Raw genomic sequence first — 7,427 nt, 5'->3', positions numbered from 1 at the left:
TTAAAGTTTTGAAATGCCATCAAGTTTGCCTGTTCATTCCTTCCTTCTAATATAACTTTTGTATGTATGTATGTGTGTATTTACAGTACATACATACACACAAATGGTATGGTATGGGTTAGATTCCCCTAACCTTTAAACTAATTAGTTTAAAGGTTAGGGGAATCTAAGCTTTTCTTAACGTTCTGGGAACGTTCCCTGAAGGTTTGTTTTTGTTGTAGTTTGGTTGTCTGCTGGTTAATTGGAAGGTTTTCTTAACGTTCTGGGAACGTTTGTTTTTGGTTACAGCGAACGTTCCCCTAACGTTAAGAGACCGTTGCGTAACGTTCGCTGAGGGTTGCAACGCTAAGGGAACGTTCCCCTAACGTTCTCTAAAGGTGCAACGTTAAGGGAACGTTCTCCTAACGTTCGCTTAAGGTTGCAACGTTTTCGGAACGTTCGCCTAACGTTCTCTAAGGGTTTAACTTTTAGAGAACTTTAGGAGAACGTTCCGAAACGTTCGCTGTACCAAAACGAACGTTCCCGGAACGTTAAGAAAACTTCCAATTACCAGCAGACAACCAAACTACAACCAAAACAAACCTTCAGGGAACGTTCCCACAACAAAACGAACGTTCCCAGAACGTTCTGGGAACCAAAAATGTTTAGCTGTAGCAGCATGCTGCTCGCGATCACCAGCCACCAGTGCCAACTACAACCACAGAGCTCAACCGTTTACTTTTTAAATTTGTTTTATTTCCATGTTAAGCTATTTTGTTTCAACCCAGAAACAGTTCACTTGTCTGCAGGACACTGGACCGTTCTCCGAAGCAGAACGCAGGCGGTTATTTATTTTGAAAGTTGGATTACAGCGGATCACTTGAACTGAGAGGGATAGCCTACTGTCTGCCAGATGCTTCCCAGAAGATGAGCAGCAGCGAAGTGGAAATCAGCGGAATCCCGTGCTGTCAACGGTAATTTGTTTTCTATTTATTTCATCTAGTTTGATGATATTTCCACGTGTGCTTTCTTTGAAACATATTTTAAACTGCAAATCTCACAATATAATTTTGACTTTCTAGGGACATTGTAAATATGTTTTAGTTAGAAATGCCTAGATACGACTTAGTTTACACACTCATTATTGAGAGCCCAGACACATTACTGGTCAGTAAGCTTGTTCTAGTTTCGTGGGGTAGGCTACATGTTAGGACACAGTTTATTATCTTAAATCAGAATTCCAGCAACTGCAGTGTCACTTATTGCTCAAATGCCGTGTTATCTATCTTTATCTTTATCTTACCTTGATCTTTAGCCCATGGTCTGCTGCCCCTTGTCTGTGTGTTTTAGTTAAGTGGATGTCCAGGTAAATGTGACCCTCACTGTTCACGCATAATGTAATGCAGTTTATATGCAATGTCCTTTAAAATAAAAAGACGTTTATCTGGGCTTCAGAACTGTTAAAAACAGTACCATAATTTAGTTACAAGATCAGTTATTTCTGAAACATATTCTTCTTATTAAACAAACGTACAGGCACATGTCTGTTTAACTTTACTACATAATTATGTAGCTGCTTAACAAGGAGCAAAAAGTAATCTGGCTGCATAGGGATGAACATAATAATAAACACAGATGATATATTTGCAGATAATATTACAAATACAATGCATGAGAGGTAAGATTGAACTTCAGTGTCATTTTGATGTTGTAAATTGTGGTCAGTGCATTCTGGTGTTCTTGGTATTGTGTCCACCCTGTGTACAACGTATAATCAAGACTGAAGTGAACTCTAAAGACTACATTAGCTCACATTGGATATCTTAAATAGAAGATTAGGACTGTGGAACAAAACACTATCTAACAAATAAACATTGCTTTGAATAGCTGAGTTATTCGGCCTTCTTTGTGCGGTGTTGCTTTTCTAACACAGTATAATGAAACCTAGTCAAGCCTAAAACAACTAAGACGTGAAAAAAATGCTGAACATGACATGTTTCCATTTTTTATATACTTTTGTTTTACAATTGACTTCGCAATTTTAAGGCAAATTAATCATGTGCATCCTGTGCTGTACATTAGAAAAACATGTCTAATCATGTAACAGGCAGAATAAACACATTAGTGCTTCTCTGTGTACACTTTAACAATGAATACATCAGAATTTAATTGTTTGGGAAGGTAATTGTCTGGGAGGGATTTTGATCCTAATTAGACCAAGTGAGAGAACAACATGTCTCAGTCCCTTGTGCATATTGTATTTCACTGCACAGAATGTGGCTAACGAATGTGCCTATCGTTAGGTAAATAGTTACATAAGAGATGACACTTCTTGCTGAAGCCTTGCATACAGATGCACTCCATCAATAAGTGATGTCTTGCTGTATGCTGTAGTGGTAATTTGCAAACATAAGCCGGCAGTACAGGTGCTTCAATGCATACAAAATAGACATTAGTGCAGTTTTGAGATGCATAAAGTTATTGTATACTCTCTTGTCTAAGTGCTGCTACAATCATTTGGATGAACCTTTCTTAGTTGTGAGTTCCATTATGTGTGTGGATGCAAATGTTGAATGATCATTTTGGGATTAATGTTGCATTTGTTCACAGGCTACATCTATTTTGACCCTCAAATCCATGCAACACATTATGCATTTAAAAAGCTGCCTTTGATTTGGCATCAAGGGGCTAAAACTGATAACAGTGAGGGCTTTCTGATCTTTTCACTTCTTCTTTTCTCAGGCTGTGTGATGTTTGTGCCTTGAGAAAACAACATCTGTATCATGTTGTGTGAGCTCAGCTGAGATTTGTCATTAAAGTGAGTGTGCTTATGTGGTAAACGAGTATTCCCATTGGACATTTCTGTCTAGAAAACAAAAGCTTTTTTCCATAATGGTCATCTTTGATGTTATATCACAATACTGCTGATAGTAAATGTTATGGATGTGTACTTTGTTAGAATGTGGCAGTTGTGGTCTCAAAGCAAGATCTACACGTGCACGTTATCTCAGCAGTGAGCCAAAGAGATGAGTAATAACAGGTTTTACAGTTGACGTTCATATGTCATACATGATGACAGGGCAAACAACAGTTTCAAAGTGTAACTGACATTCAACCTTCAAGACATTTCACGACTTTGTCTAGAAATGAGTGTTCTCACTGTAAAATAATCAAGAAAAGGTTTTGTATGTAAACATCTTGACAGTATTGGGAAGGATACTTTCAAAACATATTCTGTTACAGAAAAAAGAATACATGCCCAAAAATGTAATTAGTAACATATTCCATTACGTTACTCAATCTGAGTAATTTATTCTGAATACTTGGATTACTTCCACATTTAATTGTATTTTACAAGTGTAAGAATGGGGCCATCAAATACTGCTTACTGAACATGCTTATTCTGGTGTGTTCTGTTCCAACTGGCAGAACGTGTACATGAACAAGCAGATAGATCTTTGTATTTGTAGTCCCGAACGGCATAGCCTTCTACAAAAATCTAACCGCAGTCTTGCTACCACAAGCAAATTTTTGCTTACGTTAGCTAGCATGTCGAACGAGGCTAGTCAGTCTTTTAACGGGTCTGGGGCTAGTAAATCAGCACATCACAGAATGTAATTCTGTTACTCCCTTACACTGCATCTTGAAAGAAAGTAATTTGTATTAGAGTCGAAATAGTCAAACCCAGCAGTGCCATTATTTTAACCTGTTTTAAGATAATAAACTTTTACAACTCAATAAGGGACTGTAAGAAAAGGATTGTGGCGGTGTTGGCTGAACTTGTGTGCCCCCCCCCTCTTTTTCTCCTCCACACTGTCATGTGATGACAACCACATATAAACATTTTTAGGCATTAAATAAGTTACCGTATTTCCAGACTATAAATCGCTCCTGAGTATATGTTGCATCAGTGAAAAAATGCATCATGAAGAGGAAAAAACATATATATGTCGCATTGGATTATAAATTGCATTTAAGTAGAAATGTATTCCACAAAATCCAAGACCAAGAACAGACATTTAGCACATAGAACAACAGCCTCAATATGGTAGGTGTCCGTCCAGTTTTTCAACTACACAGTAGCACACAGAACAACTACAAAGGCGTGAAGACGTAACTGCACCGTTGACAAGCCTCTCCCAGTAGCATGTTGTTCAAGCACCCATCTGTGGACCCGTTCCTCCAGCTCTGGGCATCTTGCTTTCAGCCCGCAATTTGCTTCCTTTGTTTTCTTCATTGCAGTAAGAATAACCTTTTCGCTAGTCCCTCACAAGTTTCTCACTCACTCCAAACTTTTTTACTGCTGCTCTATTACTGTTAAGCGGATGAAGATGGATGGATGAATGGATGGATGGACGGATGGATGGCTGCATATTTAACTGCAGTTTGTGATCTGCAGAAAATGATTTTTCATAGACAGTTAAAGAAATAGACCAACAGATCCCGTTGCTCTGGACGGAGACTAGTGACGGATATTAGAAGCACTTTTTCGGTGAGTGCTGAGCGTTACTGCGCTCTCTTTTTGGGGGCATTTTGTTTGTGTTCAGTCCTTCTCAGTTGTCTCTAGGAGCAGCACATAGTTGTCACAAGCCCTTTCGCAGGTGTAGTTGGTAATGTTTTCAGTATGAATTAACATTTAAACACACATTAAATTATATATATTTTGATGTATAAGTCGCACCAGACTAAAAGTTGCAGGCCCAGCCAAACTGTGAAAAAAAGTGTGACTTATAGTCCGGAAAATACGATATATTTAATATTTAATCCTTGTTTCCTATGTAAGTACATTGCTTTTTTTTTTTATGACGATATTGAAACTGATACCATTGCTCTTTTTAAGACCCCACGGGATACCGTATCGCCCAACCCTAATGCACATATATCACAGCGCTGTCTGAAAAGCACTTTAGGGCTTTTCTTGTTTCTTGTTTCCTTGTCTGGCATGTCTTTGATCTGGAACTCGCTGAGTACTCAGGCTGCTGAGACAAAAGTTTTTTTTTCTGTAAACATTTAGCTTTGTGTCTGTGGTAACTGTGGCTGCTGGAGAAATATGGTAAAGGCGTTCAAGGAGGAACAAATCAAAGATGGGATGGAAGGATGACGGAGATCAGTTGATTTTCTGGACTTAAGTGTACTGTACATCTTCACAGTTGATGGCCACTGTTAAACTGTCAAGTATTTAACTCTGAAAAGAGGGAAGACTTTCTATCTAACACTTAAAAATGCATTTAGTCAGCCCACGATGATGTTTGCACTACATGAGTGGCACAGTGCAAGATGGTTGTTAAAGAGAGGTGAACAAAAGACAGACTTAACGCTTGAGAAAGGAAAAAGGATGACATATCCCGCATGTCTCTCTGCCTTTTGTAGTTTCCTTAAAGATGAGCCATCTAACGAGATGAGAGAGAGAGAGAAAGATATGAATAGATGAGAAGCGAGAAACACATTGGTTTTGCTTCGTGCTTCTGTCTACTTTTCATTGGCTGTGGTAAAGATTATAGAGCTGAAGGAGAAAGAGATATGGAGATAGAATCAAATTGCAGAGATGCAAAGAGACACACTGAGCAATCAAACAAAAGAGACGGAACTAAAGAGAAAACTGGTAAGGAGATCCTCAGCTGGATGATGGCATGTTCAATGGTGCGGAGGACAGGTGTGACAAGGATTGTAAGTGTCATCAGCCGTCAGTGAGTACAGTCGTCCTGTGCTAAACTACAGGCTCCAGTTCCAATGGACCCCCTTGTTGGATCCAGGACCCAAGCTAAGAATAGCTTCCACAACAAAGAGCTGCCACTCTGGATTGAGAGGTGATAAGAGTCGGTCTGGATACCGCCACTGGGCTCCATTTAGCAATGTGTGCCATCCAGCTCATAGCACCTTGTCTGTAAACACACACGCATTTGTGTCCAGTTACGTGAACAAACACAAATTAAATAATAACGTGCAAAGACTAAAAAAAAAGATCCACTCAGAGATTATGTAGTCTCCTCTTGAGCCAATATTCAAAACATACACACAAACACACCACCACACACACACACACAGCACACGCACACGCACACGCACACGCACACGCACACGCACACGCACGCACAGGACACACACACACACACACACACACACACACACACACACACACACAGAGTCTGTGAACACGTACAGTGTTTATATACACAATTGAATGGGAAGGATCAGAACCAATCCCTTCCTGTTGGCGGCAGGAAACATTTACTGCTTATTGAATAGACATTGACTCCCATGTTGCTTCGAGCCACAGTTTGATAGGTGATATTGACGTCCCAACTTCCAGGCACGTGCTGGGTTAAACGAATAAGTTAAGAGTTTATTAAATTATCCCAAGTATACCCAACAGTGTGCCAGAGCAACTCTCAGTTCCTTTAATGAAACCTCTTCTTGAAATAAGCTCTTTACCTCTAGGGGAAAATCTAATTAATTATTTTATTGGGTGATAAACAGATACACTTGCTAAAGCAACAGAAATCACTGGTGAAAGTGGAGGATGCACACAGGGGTTACCTTACAGCATTGTTGGGGATTTTAACGGATGCTTTCAGCGAGATACATCAGGCTAAACGCGTCATATAGAGCAGAGCAGATTGTGCTCTGAGCAGTGCCCTGATGCAACACATTCCATCACTCACATTGGTATGGGTGGCTGCCAACGGCTTACCTTCCTGCCCCTGTGAACAAATCCAGACACTGTTTTGCCTGCTCTGCAGTTGGAAAACGACAAGATTAATCAAACTGACAGAGTTGTGCGCCCCGCATGGCAGACAGGCTGAATTGTTTCTGCAGCACCGGCCAAAAGGACAGCACATGAGCTTTTGTTATCAAAATGAGCTAAAAACTGTTTTTTAAATAGTGATATACTCTTTTGATGAAGCATCCCAAGAGCCTCACAAACAGTAATGAATTCCCACCCACACACACACACACACACACACACACACACACACACACACACACACACCACACACACGCACACCACTAACAGCACACAACCACCACACAGACACACACACACAGACACACACACACAGACACACACACACACACACTGAACATAAGAAACCTAATATCCTAAATAAAGCACAACCAGAGATGCAGAAACCCAATGTGTCTCTGCATTTCATTCCTGGTTCTGTATTAAGTTTGCTATTTCAACCTCACAGCACGAAGATTCACCACATTCCCTTGACTATCAGCCAGGCACCCGAAACATTTAAATCCAGCCTAAAACCGTTTGAGAAAGTCCCACAAGGAGCAGTTTGAGGATTAGATTGTCCCAGTCTGTATGAGGTTCAGAAGTGACTGTAGTTAAAGCTGGCACTGTTAAAGGAAGTAAAAAGAGTGCAAAACTCAAAGTACAGTCTGCACTACCAACAGTCACCTGAACTAAACAGTTCACATCTCCTGCAAAACTCATT

The 7,427-nt window shown here is 40.0% G+C and overlaps 1 protein-coding gene across 2 annotated transcripts in view; it reads left to right on the top strand.

The window, feature by feature from the left end:
- The first annotated feature begins 657 nt into the window (after positions 1 to 657).
- gcgra (glucagon receptor a) overlaps positions 658 to 7,427 on the top strand; it is a 39,478-nt gene continuing 32,708 nt past the window's right edge. For both annotated transcript variants that reach the window (XM_032537607.1, XM_032537608.1), the window contains exon 1: positions 658 to 953. The gene's annotated coding sequence lies outside the window, so the exon portion shown is untranslated. The remainder of the gene's footprint in view (positions 954 to 7,427) is intronic.

Source organism: Etheostoma spectabile, chromosome 15 (genome assembly GCF_008692095.1).
Source record: "Etheostoma spectabile isolate EspeVRDwgs_2016 chromosome 15, UIUC_Espe_1.0, whole genome shotgun sequence".
NCBI lineage: Eukaryota > Metazoa > Chordata > Actinopteri > Perciformes > Percidae > Etheostoma > Etheostoma spectabile.
The sequence above is the reverse complement of the archived record's forward strand: the minus strand, read 5'-3'. Positions and strand labels throughout refer to the sequence as shown.